At 45.5% G+C, this 26655-nt stretch overlaps 1 protein-coding gene across 2 annotated transcripts in view; it reads left to right on the forward strand.

The window, feature by feature from the left end:
- The first annotated feature begins 613 nt into the window (after positions 1 to 613).
- Positions 614 to 26655, forward strand: part of TDRP (testis development related protein) — a 268472-nt gene continuing 242430 nt past the window's right edge. Inside the window, exon 1 of one of the 2 annotated variants that reach the window (XM_077290088.1) lies at positions 614 to 950. The gene's annotated coding sequence lies outside the window, so the exon portion shown is untranslated. The remainder of the gene's footprint in view (positions 951 to 26655) is intronic. The other variant, XM_077290084.1, reaches the window with a different exon arrangement.

The raw sequence follows: 26655 nt of genomic DNA on the forward strand, positions 1-26655 counted from the left end.
TCCACCGGTTCACATTTACGAGGTGCTGGTCAGGTTTTTTCTATCTATCTATCTATCCATCATGTACCACTGCATGTGTGTGTATATATATATATATATATATATATATATATATATATATATATATATATATATGTATATATATATATATATTAAAATGTAAAGCAGTGAGAAAGATGATTAACTGTGGCTGTTTTAGGGAAAACAGAAAGATGGAAAAGGGAAGAGTGTAAGGAGGCAAGTTGACTAAATTTGAGCCCACAAACAGGAGACACTGGCAATAAGCCTGGGGGAGAAAGGAAGTTAAAATTGTATAGCTGTCTATGAAAGGTGAATATAACAAGTGACTGATAAAACATTGCACATCCTACCTTAGGATTTCACCTGCTCATTTTAGGTACAATATTTCTTCTGATGAGGGATGCCCCCTTGCAATAGATTTAAATTATTTTTACTTTCTGATTCAAAACCCTTTCCTCTACAGCTGCTTAAATGACACATATTTAATCATCCTTATGTTTTAATCTTTGCGATCAATGTGTCTGTTTTTGCCTTTGTAGATTGTTAAGGGGAAGTGGGTATTAGGTGTATTTAACCTCTTCTTGAGCACTTCGTCTGCAGATGCTCAGTACAGGCCTCTGCAGATCTTCAGCACTAGAAGCCTAGAAAGGATGAGATTGCAGTCTGTCAGCTGCAGGATGAGCTGAGCCTAACAGCTCTAACAGACCCAGAACAAATGGTCTGTATGCATGCACTGCTGCGTTTCCCAGTATGAATTAATTATTATCCTTATTACCATCACTCCAGAAACATGTCATCCGGCTGAGATCGGATAACGGTGGCCAGTGTTTCATTCATTATACAGCATATGTCTGAGGCTGCATCACAGACTTTATCTCCTTGGATGAAGGTATCTACGGGAAGAAGAAAGGCTCTGCGTTATATCTAAAGTAAGTTCTAAACCTTGTATGCCATTTTAGGCAGCCTCTTCTAATATATATTTACTGGGCTCTAATGATGTCCTCCACCCATATTTCATTTTTGTTAGGATTAAAGCTGACTGTAATTTTGACCCTCTGCCTTTATAAAGAGGCAGGATAAGTGGTTACTGAAGCATACATGATGACATTGACCTTGCCCTCAGAACACTGCAGGAATGCAGTTCCTCAATAACACTGACATTTTTTGTTATGCTATAATTAGTGGAAATAGATTAACAGTTCTTATATGTGTAGCATGGTGACGTAGTGTAGCTTCAGGCAGACTAATAGTATACATGCAATGCCAAGAAAAAGTCATAAAAAAGGATGTGTGATAGTGCATACACATTGGATGTACCATTTCAAAGAAGAATTGAGTGTGTATGGGCAACGACCTTAAAAAGGTGATCCGACATACAAATTGATTTTCATTCTAAATCTCTATATATCTCTATATATTTAATGCCATAACCTAAACTATTTTCTAATAAACATCTCCCTATCTACACTATCTAACTGGTTTTCTTTTTTTTCCTACTTCCTTTTTGATGAGGCTTCATTTGAGAATTCCAGTGCATGCTGGGATACTCAAGTGAAGCATAATCAGGGGGCAGAGAATGAGGTCACAGCCGCAGTCCAGCCCTCATCCTGAAATGAAGCATCAGCAGTGGCCTTCGTTTCATGGGCTGGGCTAGTTCCTTCACGATGTGCACAATGACAGCGCACTCTTTTGCCAGCTCAGATGAGCAGCAACGAGCCGGCAACACAGCGCAAATCTTATATCTTGTGCCTTTTGTGCCCTTTAAAGGGAACCTGTCATCAGTTTTGTGATATAGCAGCTAAAAATATCACCTTATTCAGTGTCTGCTATGCATTCTCTAAATCCTTATATAACCCCTTGACTCACCTTCTATACTCCCGGAAAAACCTCCCACGCTGTATGGTAATCTTCTATGGTAGTCCGATCCGATGAGCATGGTTTCAGGCCTCTACATCACTCCCATTGGCTGTTGCCCACCATCGTACTTTATGGATGATGCCTCTTGTGCCGTGCGACATCTCTCACCTGCTCAAAAATACTGCGTTTTGCACCTGCGCAGTATGCTTTGCCCAACTGCAGGCAAAGCTGAAAAACAGAACTGTCATGCACCAACACAAGCACTTCCGGTCTTTTTTTCCTCAATGTGGAGCTTACTCTTTGCCACATGGGGTTTTTTTTTTACTTCCTCTGGATCAACATGTTAGGGCATGTTAGTTTAGGCTATGGTTTGAACTAGATGGACTTAAAGTCTTCCTTCAACCTTAAAAACTATGTTACATGTACCAGAACTACTTTGCGCGCTTCTGTTTTTTGGCTTTGCCCACAGTTGGGCAAAGCATACGGCGCAGGTGCAAAACGCAATATTTCTGAGCAGGCATGATATGTCACATGGTGATGTAGATCATTATCCATGTCAGGAGAACGGCGAGCAGAAGCCGGGGGGATGGATGCAAAGGCCGGCGTCACACATGCGAGTTTTACGGACGTAAGAGCGCAGAAACTACGTCCGTAAAACTCGCATAACATACGGCACAATTATTCTCAATGGGGCTGCTCCTATTAGCCGTATATTACGGATCCGTATTATACGGCTTTCTACGGCCGTACAAAATCGCAGCATGCTGCGTTTGTCAGCGTATTGCGCAAAAAAATCGCCAATGAAAGTCTATGGGGGCGAGAAAAATACGGATTCCACACGGACCAGCAGTGTGACTTGCGAGAAATACGCAGCGGTGTTAGTGAAAAGTCGGTAATTCAATTGCCGGCTTTTCATTTCTCCTGCACAAACCCGACATGATATGAGACATGGTTACATACAGTAAACCATCTCATATCCCCTTTTTTTTTGCATATTCCACACTACTAATGTTAGTAGTGTGTATGTGCAAAATTTCAGCGCTGTAGCTGCTGAAATAAAGGGTTAAATGGCGGAAAAAATTGGCGTGGGCTCCCGCGCAATTTTCTCCGCCAGAATGGTAAAGCCAGTGACTGAGGGCAGATATTAATAGCCAGGAGAGGGTCCATGGTTATTGGCCTCCCCGTGGCTAAAAACATCTGCCCCCAGCCACCCCAGAAAAGGCACATCTGGAAGATGCGCCTATTCTGGCACTTGGCCACTCTCTTCCCACTCCCTGTAGCGGTGGGATATGGGGTAATGAAGGGTTAATGCCACCTTGCTATTGTAAGGTGACATTAAGCCAGATTAATAATGGAGAGGCGTCAATTATGACACCTATCCATTTATTAATCCAATTGTTTGAAAGGGTTAAAAAACACACACACACATGATTTAAAAGTATTTTAATGAAATAAACACAGCGGTTGTTGTAATAATTTATTGCTCTCGCAATCCATTTCCAGGCCCTCGCTTGGCAAAATAATAAACGCACAAGATACATACCTTCTGATGTCAGATCACTTCCCACGATGTAATCCATCTGAAGGGGTTAATTATTTTACAGGCACGAGCCCTGCTAATGCACTCGCTCGTGCCTGTAATTCCCCGGCAAATGAATGAAATGTAGGTCATTGACCTACATTTCCTTCAGTCGCGGTGATGCGCCCCCTGGTGGATGTCCTCATATGACCTGGAGCGTGGGAAAAAGTTCCCAGGCTGCAGTTCATGAGAACATCCACCAGAGGGCGCCTCACCGCGACTCAATGTAAGTACAGATCTAGCTTTCCTTTCAGCACCCGGGGATTACAGGCACGAGCGAGTGGTTTATCGCAGCTCGTGCCTGTAATATTAGTTAACCCCTTCAGATGGATTACCTCGTTGGACGTGATCGGACATCAGAAGGTATGTATCTTGTGCGTTTATTATTTTGCCAAGCGAGGGCCTGGAAATGGATTGCGAGAGCAATAAATTATTACAACAACCGCTGTGTTTATTTCATTAAAATACTTTTAAATCATGTGTGTGTGTGTTTTTTAACCCTTTCAAACAATTGGATTAATAAATGGATAGGTGTCATAATTGACGCCTCTCCATTATTAATCTGGCTTAATGTCACCTTACAATAGCAAGGTGGCATTAACCCTTCATTACCCCATATCCCACCGCTACAGGGAGTGGGAAGAGAGTGGCCAAGTGCCAGAATAGGCGCATCTTCCAGATGTGCCTTTTCTGGGGTGGCTGGGGGCAGATGTTTTTAGCCACGGGGAGGCCAATAACCATGGACCCTCTCCTGGCTATTAATATCTGCCCTCAGTCACTGGCTTTACCATTCTGGCGGAGAAAATTGCGCGGGAGCCCACGCCAATTTTTTCCGCCATTTAACCCTTTATTTTAGCAGCTACAGCGCTGAAATTTTGCACATACACACTACTAACATTAGTAGTGTGGAATATGCAAAAAAAATGGGATATGAGATGGTTTACTGTATGTAAACCATGTCTCATATCATGTCGGGTTTGTGCAGGAGAAATGAAAAGCCGGCAATTGAATTACCGGCTGTTCACAGATATCGCGCTGAATGAAATCTAAATACAGAATATATATATATGTGTCTCAATGACATATATATATACTGTATATATGTTTTCCCTAACATTTGAGCACATAAATCCATTAGATGTCGGTTTTGCAAGCCTGCGCGAAAATCTCGCAGTACGGATGCCATACGGATTACATACGGAGGATGCCATGCGCAAAATACGCTGACACACCCTGACTACGGATCACTATTTTGGGAACATTTCTCCGTATTACGGCCGTAGTACGGACGTATAATACGTGGCGTATTGTCTTACGCCAAGTGTGACTCCAGCCAAAGGCCCCAAACCACGTCCATCAGACCGGACTGAGATGATTACCATACAGCGCGGGAGAAATTAAAAAAGGTTTTGAGAGTATAGAAGGTGAGTCAGGGAGTTATATAAGGATTTAGGGAATGCATAGCAGATGTTGCATAAGGTGATATTTTTAGCTGCTATTTCACAAAACTGGTGACAGGTTCCCTTTAAATTTATTTAATTGCATGGCTTGTGTGAGTTTCAATAAACATTTATTTCTTAAGGCGATTCCTATTTGTATGTCATGTTTCTTTCTCTCATGTTCATATGTCTTGCTGACATGCCTTAGGGTGATCCCGTGGTTAAGATAGGGCAGTGCCCTCTGTTTCTTTCTTGTTAAAATACCTGGCGAGTAGAGACAGGGATCCTCAAATGAAGCGTCATCAAAAAGGAAGTAGGAAAAAAAATAAAAAAGCAATTAAAGTAGAGAGGGATGGATAAGGAATTCTGGCATTAAATAGATAGCGATTCAGGAGGAAAATGAATTTGGACTTTGGAGCACCCTTTAATACTAAAATTAGTGAAGATTTAAAAAACCTGTGAGTGCTAGAAAAATAAAAAAATATGCTTGACTGGGCGCGAATCTGTAGAGTTTAATAGAAAACAATGCTACAAATTAAAATAATATTTGTACTAACAGTGCAATGTTCTGCTTTATTACTTTTATTATTTATAACTTATTATTTATAACAGCTGAAACATTTTAAAGGGAACCTGTCACCCCCAAAATGGCTGGTGAGGTAAGCTCACCGGCATCAGGGGCTTACCTACAGCATTCTGTAATGCTGTAATGCAGATTTACCCTCCATGTCTGTAGTTAGATGTGGAGTTTTTGTATTATCTGTGGTGGACATTTCTTAGTATTTTAATACTGACCGCATAGTTCTCTGTCCTATCTTTTCTATCTAGCTAGATTGGCCTCCTTTGCTAAATTCTGTTTTCAGCCTGTGTATGCTTTTTCCTCTCCTCTCACAGTCAATATTTGTGGGGGGCTGCCTATCCTTTGGGAATTTTCTCTGAGGCAAAATAGTTTTCCCTTTTCTATCTATAGGGTTAATTAGTCCTCCGGCTGTGACGACTCACGAGGTGTCTAGGATTGGTAGGTACATCCCACGGCTACTTCTAGTTGCGGTGTTAAGTCCAGGGTCTGCGGTCAGTACAGTTAACACATTCTCCAGAGTACATCTCATGCCGCTCTTAGGCCACCAGATCATAACAGTACAACTGGCCAACAATGAGTTAACTGCATCTCAAAAGAAGGGAAAGAAAGTGCTGAGCCATTTTTCTTTCTGTACTCTGTTGTGTTTTTTTTCCCTCTTTACCTCTGGGTGGCTCAGGAGTTAGGCGCTGACATGGATGTTCAGGGACTTGATTCTCGTGTGGATCAACTTGCTGCTAGAGTACAGGGTATTTCTGATTATATCGTGCAGACTCCTGTTGTAGAGCCTAGAATTCCTATCCCTGATCTGTTTTTTGGGGACAGGTCCAAATTTTTGAGCTTTAACCCCTTAAGCCCGTATGACGTACTATCCCGTCGAGGTGGGGTGGGCCTTAATTCCCGGTGACGGGATAGTACGTCATACGCGATCGGCCGCGCTCACGGGGGGAGCGCGGCCGATCGCGGCCGGGTGTCGGCTGCATATCGCAGCTGACATCCAGCACTATGTGCCAGGAGCGGTCACGGACCGCCCCCGGCACATTAACCCCCGGCACACCGCGATCAAACATGATCGCGGTGTACCGTCGGTACAGGGAAGCATCGCGCAGGGAGGGGGCTCCCTGCGGGCTTCCCTGAGACGATCGGTACAAGGTGATGTACTCACCTCGTACCGACCGTCTTCTCCCTGCAGGCCCCGGATCCAAAATGGCCGAGGGGCTGTATCCGGGTCCTGCAGGGAGCACTTCCGGGTCGGAGCAGGCTGCAGATGAAAGCTGCAGCCTGCTCCGATGAAAGTATGATCGCGGATCTGATAGAGTGCTGTGCACACTATCAGATCTGCGATCTGTGATGTCCCCCCCTGGGACAATTAAAAAAAGTAAAAAAAAAAATTTCCACATGTGTAAAAAAAAAAAAAAAAAAATTCCTAAATAAATAATAATAAAAAAAAAAATATTATTCCCATAAATACATTTCTTTATCTAAAAAAAACAAACAAAAACAATAAAAGTACACATATTTAGTATCGCCGCGTCCGTAACGACCCAACCTATAAAACTGGCCCACTAGTTAACCCCTTCAGTAAACACCGTAAGAAAAAAAAAAAAAAAAACGAGGCAAAAAACAACGCTTTATTACCATACCGCCAAACAAAAAGTGGAATAACACGAGATTAAAAAGACGGATATAAATAACCATGGTACCACTGAAAACGTCATCTTGTCCCGCAAAAAACGAGCCGCCATACAGCATCATCAGCAAAAAAATTAAAAAGTTATAGTCCTCAGAATAAAGCGATGCCAAAATAATTATTTTTTCTATAAAATAGTTTTTATCGTATAAAAGCGTCAAAACATAAAAAAATGATATAAATGAGGTATCGCTGTAATCGTACTGACCCGAAGAATAAAACTGTTTTATCAATTTTACCAAACGCGGAACGGTATAAACGCCTCCCCCAAAAGAAATTCATGAATAGCTGGTTTTTGGTCTTTCTGCCTCACAAAAATCGGAATAAAAAGCGATCAAAAACTGTCACGTGTCCGAAAATGTTACCAATAAAAACGTCAACTCGTCCCGCAAAAAACAAGACCTCACATGACTCTGTGGACCAAAATGTGGAAAAATTATAGGTCTCAAAATGTGGAGACGCAAAAACTTTTTTGCTATAAAAAGCGTCTTTTAGTCTGGTTTCACACTTGCATTTTTATCTGCATGCGTTTTTTAAAAAAACCGCATGTGTGAAAAAATGCATGTAAACGCGGTAAAACGCATGCGTTTTTATAGAAAAACACAAGAAAACAAGAAAAAAACAAAAAACCCTAACCCTACCCCTAACCCTACCCCTAACCTGAAATACGTGGCACTGAAATACGTGGCACTGAAATATACGTTTATATACGTATATACGTATATAAGTGCCACGATATTTCAGTGGCCACGTATATAAGTGCCACGTATTTAAGTGCCACGTATTTCAGTGCCACGTATTTCAGTGCCACGTATTTCAGTGCCACTTATTTCAGTGCCACGTATTTCAGTGCCACGTATTTCAGTGCCACGTATTTCAGTGCCACGTATTTCAGTGCCACGTATTTACGTGCCACGAATTTACGTGCCACGTATTTTTCAGTGCCTGAAATACGTGGCACTGAAATTCGTGGCACTGAAATTCGTGGCACTGAAATATCGTGGCACTGAAATATCGTGGCACTGAAGTATTTACGTGCCACGTATTTTTCAGTGCCTGAAATACGTGGCACTGAAATACGTGGCACTGAAATACGTGGCACTGAAATATCGTGGCACTGAAATACGTGGCACTGAAATACGTGGCACTTAAATACGTGGCTCTTAAATACGTGGCACTTATATACGTGGCACTTATGACTGTCAGAAAATGTTCAGTAAACGGTTAGGGGTGAGGTTAGGGGTAGGGTTTCAGGTAGAATTGGGGAGCTTCCACTGTTCAGGCACATCAGGGGCTCTCCAAACGCGACATGGCGTCCAATCTCAATTCCAGCCAATTCTGCGTTGAAAAAGTAAAACAGTGCTCCTTCCCTTCCGAGCTCTCCCGTGCGTCCAAAAAGGGGTTTACCCCAACATATGGGGTATCAGCGTACTAGGGACAAATTGAACAACAACTTCTGGGGTCCAAGTTCTCTTGTTATCCTTGGGAAAATAAAAATTTGGGGGGCTAAAAATCATTTTTGTGGGAAAAAAAATATGTTTTATTTTCACGGCTCTGCGTTGTAAACTGTAGTGAAACACTTGGGGGTTCAAAGTTCTCACAACACATCTAGATAAGTTCCTTGGGAGGTCTACTTTCCAATATGGGGTCACTTGTGGGGGGTTTGTACTGTTTGGGTACATCAGGGGCTCTGCAAATGCAACGTGACGCCTGCAGACCAATCCATTTAAGTCTGCATTCCAAATGGCGCTCCTTCCCTTCCGAGCTCTGTCATGCGCCCAAACAGTGGTTCCCCCCCACATAGGGGGTATCAGCGTACTCAGGACAAATTGGACAACAACTTTTAGGGTCCAATTTATCCTGATACCCTTGTGAAAATACAAAACTGGGGGCTAAATTTCATTTTTGTGAAAAAAAAAAAAAATAATATTTTCACGGCTCTGCGTTATAAACTGTAGTGAAACACTTGGGGGTTCAAAGTTCTCACAACACATCTAGATAAGTTCCTTGGGGGGTCTAGTTTCCAATATGGGGTCACTTGTGGGGGGTTTGTACTGTTTGGGTACATCAGGGGCTCTGCAAATGCAACGTGACGCCTGCAGACCAATCCATTTAAGTCTGCATTCCAAATGGCGCTCCTTCACTTCCGAGCTCTGTCATGCGCCCAAACAGTGGTCCCCCCCCACAAATGGGGTATCAGCGTACTCCAGACAAATTGGACAACAACTTTTGGGGTCCAATTTATCCTGATACCCTTGTGAAAATACAAAACTTGGGGGCTAAAAAATCATTTTTGTGAAAAAAAAAAATATTTTTATTTTCACGGCTCTGCGTTATAAACTGTAGTGAAACACTTGGGGGTTCAAAGCTCTCAAAACACATCTAGATAAGTTCCTTAGGGGGTCTACTTTCCAAAATGGTGTCACTTGTGGGGGGGTTTAATGTTTAGGCACATCAGGGGCTCTCCAAACGCAACATGGCATCCCATCTTAATTCCAGTCAATTTTGCATTGAAAAGTAAAATAGCGCTTCTTCCCTTCTGAGCTCTGCTATGCACCCAAACAATGGTTTACACCCACATATTGGGTATCAGCGTACTCAGGACAAATTGTACAACAACTTTTGTGGTCTAATTTCTTCTCTTACCCTTGGGGAAATAAAAAAATGGGGGTGAAAAGATCATTTTTGTGAAAAAATATGATTTTTTATTTTTACGGCTCTGCATTATAAACTTCTGTGAAGCACTTGTTGGGTCAAAGTGCTCAACACACATCTAGATAAGTTCCTTAAGGGGTCTACTTTCCAAAATGGTGTCACTCGTGGGGGGTTTCAATGTTTAGGCACATTAGGGGCTCTCCAAACGCAACATGGCGTCCCATCTCAATTCCAGTCAATTTTGCATTGAAAAGTCAAATGGCGCTCCTTCCCTTCTGAGCTCTGCCCTGCGCCCAAACAATGGTTTACACCCACATATGGGGTATCAGTGTACTCAGGACAAATTGCACAACAATTTTTGGGGTCCAATTTCTTCTCTTACCCTTGGGAAAATAAAAAATTGGGGGTGAAAAGATCATTTTTGTGAAAAAATATGATTTTTTATTTTTACGGCTCTGCATTATAAACTTCTGTAAAGCACTTGTTGGGTCAAAGTGCTCACCACACATCTAGATAAGTTCCTTAGGGGGTCTACTTTCCAAAATGGTGTCACTTGTTAGGGGTTTCAATGTTTAGGCACATCAAGGGCTCTCTAAATGCAACATGGCGTCCCATCTCAATTCCAGTCAATTTTGCATTGAAAAGTCAAATGGCGCTCCTTCCCTTCCGAGCTCTGCCCTGCGCCCAAACAATGGTTTACACCCACATATGGGGTATCAGCGTACTCAGGACAAATTGCACAACAATTTTTGGGGTCCAATTTCTTCTCTCACCCTTGGGAAAATAAAAAATTGGGGGTGAAAAGATCATTTTTGTGAAAAAATATGATTTTTTATTTTTACGGCTTTGCATTATAAACTTCTGTAAAGCACTTGTTGGGTCAAAGTGCTCACCACACATCTAGATAAGTTCCTTAGGGGGTCTACTTTCCAAAATGGTGTCACTTGTTAGGGGTTTCAATGTTTAGGCACATCAGGGGCTCTCCAAATGCAACATGGCGTCCCATCTCAATTCCAGTCAATTTTGCATTGAAAAGTCAAATGGCGCTCCTTTGCTTCCAAGCTCTGCCATGCGCCCAAACTGTGGTTTACCCCCACATATGGGGTATCAGCGTACTCAGGACAAATTGTACAACAACTTTTGGGGTCTATTTTCTCCTGTTACCCTTGGTAAAATAAAACAAATTGGAGCTGAAATAAATTTTGTGTGAAAAAAAGTTAAATGTTCATTTTTATTTAAACATTCCAAAAATTCCTGTGAAACACCTGAAGGGTTAATAAACTTCTTGAAAGTGGTTTTGAGTACCTTGAGGGGTGCAGTTTTTAGAATGGTGTCACACTTGGGTATTTTCTATCATATAGACCCGTCAAAATGACTTCAAATGAGATGTGGTCCCTAAAAAAAAATGGTGTTGTAAAAATGAGAAATTGCTGGTCAACTTTTAACCCTTATAACTCCGTCACAAAAAAAAATTTTGGTTCCAAAATTGTGCTGATGTAAAGTAGACATGTGGAAAATGTTATTTATTAAGTATTTTGTGTGACATATGTCTGTGATTTAAGGGCATAAAAATTCAAAGTTGGAAAATTGCGAAATTTTCCAAATTTTCGCCAAATATTCGTTTTTTTCACAAATAAACGCAAGTTATATCGAACAAATTTTACCACTAACATGAAGTACAATATGTCACGAGAAAACAATGTCAGAATCGCCAAGATCCGTTGAAGCGTTCCAGAGTTATAACCTCATAAAGGGACAGTGGTCAGAATTGTAAAAATTGGCCTGGTCATTAACGTGCAAACCACCCTCGGGGCTTAAGGGGTTAAAAATAATTGTAAACTGTTTTTTGCTCTGAAGCCCCGTTCCTCTGGTGATCCCATCCAGCAGGTAAAAATTGTCATCTCTGTTGCGTGGCGACCCTCAGGATTGGGCATTTTCCCTGGAATCTGGGAATCCGGCCTTGCTTAATGTAGACACCTTTTTTCAGGCGCTTGTGTTATTGTATGATGAACCTAATTCTGTGGAGCATGCTGAGAAAACCTTGTTGGCCCTGTGTCAGGGTCAAGAAGTGGCAGAATCGTATTGCCAGAAATTTAGAAAATGGTCTGTGCTTACTAAATGGAATGAGGATGCTTTGGGGGCAATTTTCAGAAATGGTCTTTCTGAATCTGTTAAAGATGTTATGGTGGGGTTCCCCACGCCTGCAGGTCTGAGTGATTCTATGTCTCTGGCCATTCAAATTGATCGGCGCTTGCGTGAGCGCAGAGTTGTGCACACTATGGCGTTGTCTTCCGAGCGGAGTCCTGAACCTATGCAGTGTGATAGGATTGTGTCTAGAGCTGAACGCCAAGGATTCAGACGTCAGAATAGGTTGTGCTTTTACTGCGGCGATTCTGCTCATGTTATTTCTGATTGCCCTAAGCGTGCCAAGAGAATCGCTAATTCCGTTACCATCAGTACTGTACAACCTAAATTTCTGTTATCTGTGACCCTGATCTGCTCATTATCGTCATTTTCTGTCATGGCATTTGTGGATTCAGGCGCCGCTTTAAATTTAATGGACTTAGAATTTGCCAGACGTTGTGGTTTTCCCTTACAGCCTTTGCAGAGTCCTATCCCTTTGAGGGGCATTGATGCTACACCATTGGCTAAAAATAAACCTCAGCTTTGGACACAGTTAACCATGTGCATTGCACCAGCCCATCAGGAAGATTGTCGTTTCCTGGTGTTGCATAATTTGCATGATGCTATTGTGCTGGGGTTTCCATGGTTACAGGTACATAATCCGGTGTTGGATTGGAAATCTATGTCTGTGACTAGTTGGGGTTGTCAGGGGGTTCATGACGACGTTGCTCTGATGTCAATTTCCTCCTCCCCCTCTTCTGAAATTCCTGAGTTTCTGTCAGATTTCCAGGATGTTTTCGATGAGCCCAAGTCCAGTTCCCTTCCACCGCATAGAGACTGTGATTGTGCTATTGACTTGATTCCAGGCCGTAAGTTCCCTAAGGGCCGACTTTTCAACCTGTCTGTGCCTGAACATGCCGCCATGCGGAGTTATGTTAAGGAGTCTTTGGAGAAGGGGCATATTCGGCCATCTTTTTCTCCATTGGGAGCAGGTTTTTTTTTTGTTGCCAAGAAGGATGGCTCCTTGAGACCCTGTATTGATTATCGCCTCTTGAATAAGATCACGGTCAAATTCCAATACCCTTTGCCTTTGCTTTCTGATTTGTTTACCAGGATTAAGTGGGCTAGTTGGTTTACTAGGATTGACCTTCGAGGGGCATATAATCTTGTTCGTATTAAGCAGGGTGACGAATGGAAAACCGAGGGCCATTTTGAATATCTTGTGATGCCATTCGGACTCTCTAATGCCCCATCTGTGTTTCAGTCCTTCATGCATGATATTTTTCGGAATTATCTTGATAAATTCATGATTGTATATTTGGATGATATTTTGATTTTTTCAGATGATTGGGAGTCTCATGTGAAACAAGTCAGGATGGTATTTCAGGTCCTTCGTGATAATGCCTTGTTTGTGAAGGGGTCTAAGTGCCTCTTTGGAGTACAGAAGGTTTCTTTTTTGGGCTTCATTTTTTCTCCTTCATCTATAGAAATGGATCCGGTAAAGGTTCAGGCCATTCATGATTGGATCCAGCCCACATCCGTGAAGAGCCTTCAGAAATTTTTGGGCTTTGCTAATTTTTATCGCCGTTTCATTGCCAACTTCTCCAGTGTGGTTAAACCCCTTACCGATTTGACGAGGAAGGGCGCTGATGTAACGAATTGGTCCTCTGAGGCTGTTTCTGCCTTTCAGGAGCTTAAGCGCCGATTTACTTCTGCCCCTGTGTTGCGTCAGCCGGATGTTTCTCTTCCTTTTCAGGTTGAGGTTGACGCTTCTGAGATTGGGGCAGGGGCCATTTTGTCTCAGAGGAATTCTGATGGTTCCTTGATGAAACCGTGTGCCTTCTTTTCTCAAAAGTTTTCGCCTGCGGAACGCAATTATGATGTCGGCAATCGTGAGTTGTTGGCTATGAAGTGGGCATTTGAGGAGTGGCGACATTGGCTTGAGGGGGCCAAGCACCGTATTGTGGTCTTGACCGATCATAAGAATCTGATTTACCTCGAGTCTGCCAAACGGCTGAATCCTAGACAGGCTCGATGGTCCCTGTTTTTCTCCCATTTTGATTTTGCTGTCTCGTATCTTCCGGGTTCTAAGAATATTAAGGCTGATGCCCTCTCTAGGAGTTTTTTGCCTGATTCCCCTGGGGTTCTTGAGCCGGTTGGTATTCTGAAGGAGGGGGTGATTCTTTCTGCCATCTCCCCTGATTTGCGACGGGCTCTTCAGGAGTTTCAGGCTGATAAACCTGATCGCTGTCCAGCGGGGAAACTGTTTGTTCCTGACAGATGGACTAGTAAAGTGATTTCTGAGGTTCACTGTTCTGTGTTGGCTGGCCATCCTGGGATTTTTGGTACCAGAGATTTGGTTAGTAGGTCCTTTTGGTGGCCTTCTTTGTCACGGGATGTGCGCTCTTTTATGCAGTCCTGTGGGACTTGTGCGCGGGCCAAACCTTGCTGCTCCAGCGCCAGTGGGTTGGTTTTGCCTTTGCCGGTCCCTGAGAGGCCTTGGACGCATATTTCTATGGATTTTATTTCGGATCTTCCTGTTTCCCAGAGGATGTCGGTTATCTGGGTGGTCTGTGACCGGTTTTCTAAAATGGTTCATAAATTGCCTTCCTCTTCTGAGTTGGTTCCGTTGTTTTTTCAGCATGTGGTTCGTTTGCATGGCATTCCGGAGAATATTGTGTCCGATAGAGGTTCCCAGTTTGTTTCTAGGTTTTGGCGGTCCTTTTGTGCTAAGCTGGGCATTGATTTGTCTTTTTCTTCCGCATTTCATCCTCAGACAAATGGCCAAACCGAGCGAACTAACCAGACTTGGGAAACTTATTTGAGATGCTTTGTGTCTGCCGATCAGGATGATTGGGTGGCTTTCTTGCCATTGGCCGAGTTTGCCCTTAATAATCGGGCTAGTTCTGCTACCTTGGTTTCACCCTTCTTTTGTAATTCTGGGTTTCATCCTCGTTTTTCTTCAGGGCAGGTTGAGTCTTCTGATTGTCCTGGGGTGGACTCTGTGGTTGACAGGTTGCAGCAAATTTGGGCTCATGTTGTGGACAATTTGGTGTTATCTCAGGAGGAGGCTCAGCATTTTGCCAACCGTTGTCGGCGTGTGGGTTCCCGGCTTCGGGTTGGGGATTTGGTCTGGTTGTCTTCCCGTCATGTTCCTATGAAGGTTTCTTCCCCGAAGTTCAAGCCTCGGTTTATTGGTCCTTATAGGATTTCTGAGATTATCAATCCAGTGTCTTTTCGTTTGGCCCTTCCAGCCTCTTTTTCCATCCATAATGTTTTTCATAGATCTTTGTTGCGGAAATATGTGGTGCCCGTGGTCCCCTCTGTTGATCCTCCTGCCCCGGTGTTGATTGATGGGGAGTTGGAGTATGTTGTGCAGAAGATCTTGGATTCTCGTTTTTCAAGATGGAGGCTTCAGTATCTTGTCAAGTGGAAGGGTTATGGCCAGGAGGATAATTCTTGGGTTGTTGCCTCCGATGTTCATGCTGACGATTTGGTTCGTGCCTTCCATTTGGCTCGTCCTGATCGGCCTGGGGGCTCTGGTGAGGGTTCGGTGACCCCTCCTCAAGGGGGGGTACTGTTGTGAATTCTGTTGTGGGTTCTGCTCTTGGGCTCCCTCCGGTGGTTATAAGTGGTAGTGCTGCTGTTTGTCCTTCACAGCAGTCATCAGGTGCGTCTACTTCGGACGGGGCTATTTAGTCTGGCTTCACCCTTTAGTGAGTGCCAGTTGTTCATTGTTTCTGGAGGATTCACATCCCTTCCTGGTCGCTCCTGCTTGCAGTTCATTTCTTCAAGATAAGTTCTGCTTGTTTTTCTGCCCACATGTTGTGGGCCTCATTGTTCAGTGCATTGCATGTTTTTTCTTGTCCAGCTTAATCTGTGTAAGGATTTATGCAGCCAAGCTGGAATCTCTGGAGAGGCAGATTTACCCTCGATGTCTGTAGTTAGATGTGGAGTTTTTGTATTATCTGTGGTGGACATTTCTTAGTATTTTAATACTGACCGCATAGTTCTCTGTCCTATCTTTTCTATCTAGCTAGATTGGCCTCCTTTGCTAAATTCTGTTTTCAGCCTGTGTATGCTTTTTCCTCTCCTCTCACAGTCAATATTTGTGGGGGGCTGCCTATCCTTTGGGAATTTTCTCTGAGGCAAAATAGTTTTCCCTTTTCTATCTATAGGGTTAATTAGTCCTCCGGCTGTGACGAGGTGTCTAGGATTGGTAGGTACATCCCACGGCTACTTCTAGTTGCGGTGTTAAGTCCAGGGTCTGCGGTCAGTACAGTTAACACATTCTCCAGAGTACGTCTCATGCCGCTCTTAGGCCACCAGATCATAACAGCCTCCCATCTTCATTCCATGACATCCTCTTCAGGTCTTTACGCCGTGGCTCCGGCGCAGGCGTACTTTGTCTGCCCGGTTGAGGGCAGAGCAAAGTACTGCAGTGCGCAGGCGCCGGAAAGGTCAAAGAGGCCCGGCGCCTGCGCACTGCAGTACTTTGCTCTGCCCTGAACAGGGCAGACAAAGTACGCCTGCGCCGGAGCCGCGGCATAAAGACCCGAAGAGGACGTCATGGAATGGAGATGGGAGGGGCCGGAGCGGACCGGAGACACCCATTTGACCAGATCGCAGCGGGACCACCCCTGGGTGAGTATAATCTAACGTCTTTTTCTCCTCTTTCAGGTAACATCGGGGGTTTATCTACAGCATTACAGAATGCTGTAGATAAGCCCCTGATGCCGGTGAGCTTACCTCACTAGCCATTTTGGGGGTGACAGGTTCCCTTTAAAGAGGGCCCATTAGTTACAATAGTGTTACAAAGTGGCTTTTTCTACTTTTACTTTTATCAGAGTGACTGTAAAATCTGACAAGATTTTCTTCTCTGGAAAGTGACAACTGTGGGTGGGTAGGGGAGCTGAGTGTATAGAGGAGGAAAGTGGAACTTTGTTCTCAGATATGGAAGGATTTGATATATTTCATCATTTTTGCTGGTCTATACATCTGCACCCCTGCTAGAAGCTAAGGCAATGGCTGGATGTAACCATTATAAGTTCATGTTAAAAACATACAACTCTGCCCTTCACCTCTCCAAACAAACCTATTTCAACACCCTCATCACCTCGCTGTCCAATAACCCTAAACGTCTCTTTGACACTTTCCGGTCCCTACTCAACCCAAGAGAGCAGGCCCCAACCACAGATCTCCGCGCTGACGATCTGGCCAATTACTTCAAAGAAAAAATTGACCACATTCGACAGGAAATCATTTCCCAATCTCTTCATACCAAGCACTGTCCTCCCTCCCCCACTGCATCTAGTTCACTCTCTGACTTTGAACCAGTTACAGAAGAAGAAGTAAGCAGGCTCCTTGCATCTTCTCGCCCGACCACTTGCACCAGCGACCCCATTCCGTCGCATCTCCTCCAGTCCCTTTCCCCGGCTGTCACCTCTCACCTAACAAAAATATTCAACCTTTCCCTCACTTCCGGTATTTTTCCCTCCTCATTTAAGCATGCCATCATACATCCACTACTTAAAAAGCCCTCCCTCGATCAAAATTGTGCCGCTAATTATAGACCTGTCTCTAATCTTCCCTTCATCTCTAAACTCCTGGAACGCCTGGTCCACTCCCGTCTTACCCGCTATCTCTCAGATAATTCTCTTCTCGACCCTCTTCAATCTGGTTTCCGCTCTTTACACTCTACTGAAACTGCCCTCACTAAAGTCTCTAATGACCTACTAACAGCTAAATCTAATGGTCACTATTCCATGCTAATTCTCTTGGATCTCTCCGCAGCATTCGACACTGTGGATCATCAGCTCCTCCTCACTATGCTCCGCTCCATCGGCCTCAAGGACACCGTTCTCTCTTGGTTCTCCTCCTATCTCTCTGGCCGATCCTCCACTGTTTGTTTTGCTGGTTCCTCCTCCTCTCACCTTCCCCTTACTGTTGGGGTTCCTCAAGGATCAGTCCTAGGCCCCCTCCTCTTCTCTTTGTATACTGCCCCTATTGGACAAACAATCAGTAGATTTGGTTTCCAGTACCATCTCTATGCTGACGACACCCAATTATATACCTCTTCTCCTGTTATCACGCCGACCTTTTTAGAAAACACCAGTGATTGTCTTACCGCTGTCTCTAACATCATGTCCTCCCTCTATCTGAAACTGAACCTGTCAAAAACTGAACTCCTCGTGTTCTCTCCCTCTACAAACCTACCTTTGCCCGACATTGCCATCTCTGTGTGCGGTTCCACCATTACTCCAAAGCAACATGCCCGCTGCCTTGGAGTCATCCTTGATTCCGAGCTTTCATTCACCCCCCACATCCGATCACTGGCTCGCTCTTCTTATCTGCATCTCAAAAACATTTCCAGAATTCGCCCTTTTCTTACTTTCGACTCTGCAAAAACTCTTACTGTCTCACTTATTCATTCTCGTCTGGACTATTGTAACTCTCTACTAGGGTTGAGCGACTTTCATTTTTTTAAGATCGAGTAGGGTTTTGGGAAACCCGATTTTGTCCAGAGTCGAGTCGAGTGCAGTCGGCCGATTATCGCTAAAAGTCGGGGATCGACCGAAACACGAAACCCAATGCAAGTCAATGGGGAAGCATAGTCGGCAGTGAGTGGAGGCCAGGAAAACACCTACAGTGCCCATTTTAATGCCAAAAACATCCATTCTTGTTTCTGAAGCTTGCCAATCTTAATTAACTGTATAATAATAGTTGGGCATAGGGAATTGGGGGAAAGTTGTGGGGGGAGTAGGGCTGGCTCAAGTTTTTCGTGGGCCCAGGAAATGCGGACTACGTCACGGCGGTGTTGCAGGGAAAGGTAAGTATTTAAAAGTTGCAAGTGCTGTGATCCTGAGCAAGCAGGGGGGGCCCACTCGTTCGCATTGCCACTGGCACAGGGCCCCTCAAAGTACGGCGGTGTGTTTGCATGGCGGGGGCGCCTCCCACCAGCAGCGACACTTTTGCGTACTCTGAGGGGCCCTGTGCCAGTGACGTCGCCAACGAGTATGCCCCCCCACCTGATGAAGGAACCTGCACTTTCATCTGCACCTTCCTCTTTGTCCCTGTGTAAGGTGGTATAACATGCGGGAAGGGGAACCTTACTTTCAGCAGGGACAGATTCTGGCTGTGTAGAGTACAAGGGGAATGTAGTGGTCTAGGTCAATGTACCAGCAGACTCATTTAGCAGTGGCTGGGCAATGGGCAGGATGAGGAGGAAACAGATATAGGGCCAAAGAATAAAGTAGGCTACATGCAGTTCAAAATTGGTAACAGGACTAAACAGGCGGCATTGCTTTGTTCAGTGGAGTAGCAAACCCAAGAGCAGCAGACACTGTTTCAAGGGCCTAACCACACTAGTAGGCCAAATGCAGTTTAATATCTGATAGTATAGGGCGAAAGCCAGAATGTGGAAGCTCAGCTTTGTTCAGTTGAGGACAACACCAGGGAGGGGCAGACACCTTTAGTAGGCCGGAAAAGCCTATTGCATTTTTTAAAATGGTAATTTGGAGCAGAAGGTTGAAGCTCAGCTTTATTTAGTTGAGGGCAACACCAGGGAGGGGCAGAAGCCGTTAGTAGGCCCTAACCACCATTTTTTTTTTTTTTAAAACCACTTAATGAGAGCCGGAAGGTTGAAGCTCAGCTTTATTTAGTTGAGGACAACACCAGGGAGGGGCAGAAGCCGTTAGTAGGCCCTAACCACCATTTTTTTTTTAAAACCACATAATGAGAGCCGGAAGGTTGAAGCTCAGCTTTATTTAGTTGAGGACAACACCAGGGAGGGGCAGAAGCCGTTAGTAGGCCCTAACCACCTTTTTTTTTTTAAAACCACTTAATGAGAGCCGGAAGGTTGAAGCTCAGCTTTATTTAGTTGAGGACAACACCAGGGAGGGGCAGAAGCCGTTAGTAGGCCCTAACCACCATTTTTTTTTTTTTTAAAACCACATAATGAGAGCCGGAAGGTTGAAGCTCAGCTTTATTTAGTTGAGGACAACACCAGGGAGGGGCAGAAGCCGTTAGTAGGCCCTAACCACCTTTTTTTTTTTAAAACCACTTAATGAGAGCCGGAAGGTTGAAGCTCAGCTTTATTTAGTTGAGGACAACACCAGGGAGGGGCAGAAGCCGTTAGTAGGCCCTAACCACCATTTTTTTTTTTAAAACCACATAATGAGAGCCGGAAGGTTGAAGCTCAGCTTTATTTAGTTGAGGACAACACCAGGGAGGGGCAGAAGCCGTTAGTAGGCCCTAACCACCATTTTTTTTTTTTTTAAAACCACTTAATGAGAGCCGGAAGGTTGAAGCTCAGCTTTATTTAGTTGAGGACAACACCAGGGAGGGGCAGAAGCCGTTAGTAGGCCCTAACCACCATTTTTTTTTTAAAACCACTTAATGAGAGCCGGAAGGTTGAAGCTCAGCTTTATTTAGTTGAGGACAACACCAGGGAGGGGCAGAAGCCGTTAGTAGGCCCTAACCACCATTTTTTTTTTTTTTAAAACCACTTAATGAGAGCCGGAAGGTTGAAGCTCAGCTTTATTTAGTTGAGGACAACACCAGGGAGGGGCAGAAGCCGTTAGTAGGCCCTAACCACCATTTTTTTTTTAAAACCACTTAATGAGAGCCGGAAGGTTGAAGCTCAGCTTTATTTAGTTGAGGGCAACACCAGGGAGGGGCAGAAGCCGTTAGTAGGCCCTAACCAAAGTTGAAGGCCAAATGCAGTTTAATTTCTGATACTATAGGCCGAAAGCCAGAAGGTGGAAGTTCCGATTTAGACAGTGGAGGACAATTTGAATTAGGGACTGCAGACAGACTTAGTAGGCTGTCCCCTGTGGACCATGCATCCACCACATTAACCCATTGCGCCGTAATGGACACGTAATCTTCCGTGGCCATGCCTACAGGTCCATGCGTCTGTTGTCAGGTGCACCTTTGTACTCACAGATTGCCAGAGTGCATGGACAATGCGGTCTTCTACATGCTGGTGGAGGGTTGGGATGGCTTTTCTCGCAAAAGAAGTGTCGACTGGTTAGCTTGTAGCGTGGTACAGCGTAGTCCATCATGGCCTTATTAATAGTAAATAAAATATATAACTAGGCTCTATGAACTTTTAAATAGGTTCCAGGGGTACACGGGCAGCATTGGTGTGGTCAGTGGAGGAGTATTGCAAGTAGGGGCTGCAGACAGGCTATCAAAGGCCTAAAATAACAAACAGTAGGCAGTCATGGCAGTTTTACATCGGTTACATGGATACACAGGCAGGCACTCCAGGCAGCATTGTGCTCAGTGGAGGAGTATTGCAAGTAGGGGCCGCAGACAGGCTATCAAAGGCCTAAAATAACAAACAGTAGGCAGTCATGGCAGTTTTACATCGGTTACATGGATACACAGGCAGGCACTCCAGGCAGCATTGTGGTCAGTGGAGGAGTATTGCAAGTAGGGGCCGCAGACAGGCTATCAAAGGCCTAAAATAACAAACAGTAGGCAGTCATGGCAGTTTTACATCGGTTACATGGATACACAGGCAGCTAGGTGGTGAGTGGAGGAGTATTTAAAGTAAGGACCGCAGACAGGCTATCAAAGGCCTAACATAACAAACAATAGGCTCATGGCAGTTTTACAGCGGTTACATGGATACACGGGCAGGCAGCTTGGTGGTGAGTGGAGGAGTATTTAAAGTATGGACCGCAGACAGGCTTCGAAGGCCTAACACAATAAAATGGGCTGGCTGTAGGCACTTTAAAATTGGTTCCAGGGGTACACGGGCAGCAGTGGTCTGGTCAGTGGAGGCCTAGTGGAAGTATGGACCGCAGACAGGCTTCGAAGGCCTAACACAATAAAATGGGCTGGCTGTAGGCACTTTAAAATTGGTTCCAGGGGTACACGGGCAGCAGTGGTCTGGTCAGTGGAGGACTAGTGGAAGTATGGACCGCAGACAGGCTTCGAAGGCCCAACACAATAAAATGGGCTGGCTGTAGGCACTTTAAAATTGGTTCCAGGGGTACACGGGCAGCAGTGGTCTGGTCAGTGGAGGCCTAGTGGAAGTATGGACCGCAGACAGGCTTCGAAGGCCTAACACAATAAAATGGGCTGACTGTAGGCACTTTAAAATTGGTTCCAGGGGTACACGGGCAGCAGTGGTCTGGTCAGTGGAGGACTAGTGGAAGTATGGACCGCAGACAGGCTTCGAAGGCCTAACACAATAAAATGGGCTGGCTGTAGGCACTTTAAAATTGGTTCCAGGGGTACACGGGCAGCAGTGGTCTGGTCAGTGGAGGACTAGTGGAAGGAGGGAGCGCAGAAAGGCTTCAAAGGCCTAAAATAACAAACAATAGGCTCATGGCAGTTTTACAGCGGTTACATGGATACACGGGCAGGCAGCTTGGTGGTCAGTGGAGGAGTAGGGACCGCAGACAGGCTATCAAAGGCCTAAAATAACAAACAATAGGCTCATGGCAGTTTTACAGCGGTTACATGGATACACGGGCAGGCAGCTTGGTGCTGAGTGGAGGAGTATTTAAAGTATGGACCGCAGACAGGCTTCGAAGGCCTAACACAATAAAATGGGCTGGCTGTAGGCACTTTAAAATTGGTTCCAGGGGTACACGGGCAGCAGTGGTCTGGTCAGTGGAGGCCTAGTGGAAGGAGGGACCGCAGACAGGCTTCGAAGGCCTAACACAATAAAATGGGCTGGCTGTAGGCACTTTAAAATTGGTTCCAGGGGTACACGGGCAGCAGTGGTCTGGTCAGTGGAGGCCTAGTGGAAGTATGGACCGCAGACAGGCTTCGAAGGCCTAACACAATAAAATGGGCTGGCTGTAGGCACTTTAAAATTGGTTCCAGGGGTACACGGGCAGCAGTGGTCTGGTCAGTGGAGGACTAGTGGAAGTATGGACCGCAGACAGGCTTCGAAGGCCTAACACAATAAAATGGGCTGGCTGTAGGCACTTTAAAATTGGTTCCAGGGGTACACGGGCAGCAGTGGTCTGGTCAGTGGAGGCCTAGTGGAAGTATGGACCGCAGACAGGCTTCGAAGGCCTAACACAATAAAATGGGCTGGCTGTAGGCACTTTAAAATTGGTTCCAGGGGTACACGGGCAGCAGTGGTCTGGTCAGTGGAGGACTAGTGGAAGTATGGACCGCAGACAGGCTTCGAAGGCCTAACACAATAAAATGGGCTGGCTGTAGGCACTTTAAAATTGGTTCCAGGGGTACACGGGCAGCAGTGGTCTGGTCAGTGGAGGCCTAGTGGAAGTATGGACCGCAGACAGGCTTCGAAGGCCTAACACAATAAAATGGGCTGACTGTAGGCACTTTAAAATTGGTTCCAGGGGTACACGGGCAGCAGTGGTCTGGTCAGTGGAGGACTAGTGGAAGTATGGACCGCAGACAGGCTTCGAAGGCCTAACACAATAAAATGGGCTGGCTGTAGGCACTTTAAAATTGGTTCCAGGGGTACACGGGCAGCAGTGGTCTGGTCAGTGGAGGCCTAGTGGAAGTATGGACCGCAGACAGGCTTCGAAGGCCTAACACAATAAAATGGGCTGGCTGTAGGCACTTTAAAATTGGTTCCAGGGGTACACGGGCAGCAGTGGTCTGGTCAGTGGAGGCCTAGTGGAAGGAGGGACCGCAGACAGGCTTCGAAGGCCTAACACAATAAAATGGGCTGGCTGTAGGCACTTTAAAATTGGTTCCAGGGGTACACGGGCAGCAGTGGTCTGGTCAGTGGAGGACTAGTGGAAGTATGGACCGCAGACAGGCTTCGAAGGCCTAACACAATAAAATGGGCTGGCTGTAGGCACTTTAAAATTGGTTCCAGGGGTACACGGGCAGCAGTGGTCTGGTCAGTGGAGGCCTAGTGGAAGGAGGGACCGCAGACAGGCTTCGAAGGCCTAACACAATAAAATGGGCTGGCTGTAGGCACTTTAAAATTGGTTCCAGGGGTACACGGGCAGCAGTGGTCTGGTCAGTGGAGGACTAGTGGAAGGAGGGAGCGCAGAAAGGCTTCAAAGGCCTAAAATAACAAACAATAGGCTCATGGCAGTTTTACAGCGGTTACATGGATACACGGGCAGGCAGCTTGGTGGTCAGTGGAGGAGTAGGGACCGCAGACAGGCTATCAAAGGCCTAAAATAACAAACAATAGGCTCATGGCAGTTTTACAGCGGTTACATGGATACACGGGCAGGCAGCTTGGTGCTGAGTGGAGGAGTAGTGCAAGGAGTGTCTGTCCCAGTACTCCCAAAATATAAATAGATGTTAATGTCTCGCAAAACAACCAAAACAAAAAAAAAGATGGCATACTTAGGTACAGGGGTGGGCTCATCTGCTGTGTTTCTGACATAGTAATTTGGCAGTAACTATTTAATGGTGCCAATATAGGACACAGACACAGACTACTTTAAGTTGCATCATAGATGTCTACAAATTTGTATTGTCAGTGCCAGACATTGAATGATGTCAGCGAATAGACTAAAGATTGGTGGAGCTGTGCGACATAATTTTGCACGTAGTAGAGCCCAGTTTGAGCTGGGGTAGGGGGGAACTCTCTTGAGGCCGGCGGGACCGCCCCAGGGCCACTCATGTTACAACGGTGTGTCTGACGTTGGGTGCGCACCACCACCGCCAGAGACACTACATTGTACTATGAGGGACCCAGTAGCAATGCCGTCAACCAAAAGCGAGCACACCCACCTCTTCAGACAAACAGCAGTCTCACGGGTGCTTGCGCCAAGTCGCGATACCACGGCCCCGTGTGGGGAGTTTGGCCATTTAGGGAGGTGTAAACATGTCGTATGCTGTACAATCTGCAGCAGCAAATTAGACATTAGAAAAGTAATTCACAGGCAAGAGCTTTTCATAGGAAAGCTAGGTGTCGGCCGGGCAAGGTGGGGCAAAAGATTTTGAAATCCAGTTGTGGTTCATTTTAATGAATGTTAGATCGTCAACATTTTGGGTAGCCAGACGAGTCCTTTTTTCGGTTAATATTGACCCTGCAGCACTGAATACTCTTTCTGATAGGACACTTGCTGCCGGGCAAGCAAGCTCCTGCAATGCATATTCTGCCAATTCTGGCCAGGTGTCTAATTTGGAGGCCCAGTAATCAAATGGGAATGACGGTTGAGGGAGAACATCGATAAGGGATGAAAAATAGTTAGTAACCATACTGGACAAATGTTGTCTCCTGTCACTTTCAATTGATGCAGCAGTACCTGTCCTGTCTGCGGTCATAGCAAAATCACTCCACAACCTGGTCAGAAAACCCCTCTGTCCAACGCCACTTCTGATGTGTGCACCCCTAACACTCCTAGTCTGCTGCCCCCTGGAGCTCGTGTGAGAACGATCACGTGCGCTGTGTGCTGGGAATGCCTGAAGCAAACGGTCAACAAGAGTTGATTGTTTGGTTGCTAATATTAGTTCCAAGTTCTCATGTGGCATAATATTTTGCAATTTGCCTTTATAGCGTGGATCAAGGAGGCAGGCCAACCAGTAATCGTCATCGTTCATCATTTTCGTAATGCGTGTGTCCCTTTGTAGGATACGTAAGGCATAATCCGCCATGTGGGCCAAAGTTCCACTTGTCAAATCTCCGGTTGTGATTGGTTGAGGGGCAGTTGCAGGCAAATCTACGTCACTTGTGTCCCTCAAAAAACCAGAACCCGGCCGTGACACGCAACCAATTTCCTGTGCCCCCGTGAAAGTTTCCGCATTAAAAATATACTCATCCCCATCATCCTCCTCGTCCTCCACCTCCTCTTCGCCCGCTACCTCGTCCTGTACACTGCCCTGACCAGACAATGGCTGACTGTCATCAAGGCTTCCCTCTTCCTCTGGTGCAGACGCCTGCTCCTTTATGTGCGTCAAACTTTGCATCAGCAGACGCATTAGGGGGATGCTCATGCTTATTACGGCGTTGTCTGCACTAACCAGCCGTGTGCATTCCTCAAAACACTGAAGGACTTGACACATGTCTTGTATCTTCGACCACTGCACACCTGACAACTCCATGTCTGCCATCCTACTGCCTGCCCGTGTATCCTCCCACAAATAAATAACAGCACGCCTCTGTTCGCACAGTCTCTGAAGCATGTGCAGTGTTGAGTTCCACCTTGTTGCAACGTCTATGATTAGGCGATGCTGGGGAAGGTTCAAAGACCGCTGATAGGTCTGCATACGGCTGGCGTGTACAGGCGAACGTCGGATATGTGAGCAAAGTGCACGCACTTTGAGGAGCAGGTCGGAGAACCCAGGATAAGTTTTCAATAAGCACTGCACCACCAGGTTTAAGGTGTGAGCCAGGCAAGGAATGTGTTTCAGTTGGGAAAGGGAGATGGCAGCCATGAAATTCCTTCCGTTATCACTCACTACCTTGCCTGCCTCAAGATCTACTGTGCCCAGCCACGACTGCGTTTCTTGTTGCAAGAACTCGGACAGAACTTCCGCGGTGTGTCTGTTGTCGCCCAAACACTTCATAGCCAATACAGCCTGCTGACGCTTGGCAGTAGCTGGCCCATAATGGGACAACTGGTGTGCAACAGTGTCATCTGCCGATGGAGTGGTTGGCCGACTGCGTTCTGTGGAAGAGCTGTAGCTTCTGCAGGAGGACGAGGAGGAGGAGGAGGGGGTGCGAACGCCTACAGCCAACTGTTTCCTAGACCGTGGGCTAGGCACAACTGTCCCTAAATTGATGTCGCCTGTGGACCCTGCATCC

Source organism: Ranitomeya variabilis, chromosome 2 (genome assembly GCF_051348905.1).
Source record: "Ranitomeya variabilis isolate aRanVar5 chromosome 2, aRanVar5.hap1, whole genome shotgun sequence".
In the NCBI taxonomy this organism is placed as follows: domain Eukaryota; kingdom Metazoa; phylum Chordata; class Amphibia; order Anura; family Dendrobatidae; genus Ranitomeya; species Ranitomeya variabilis.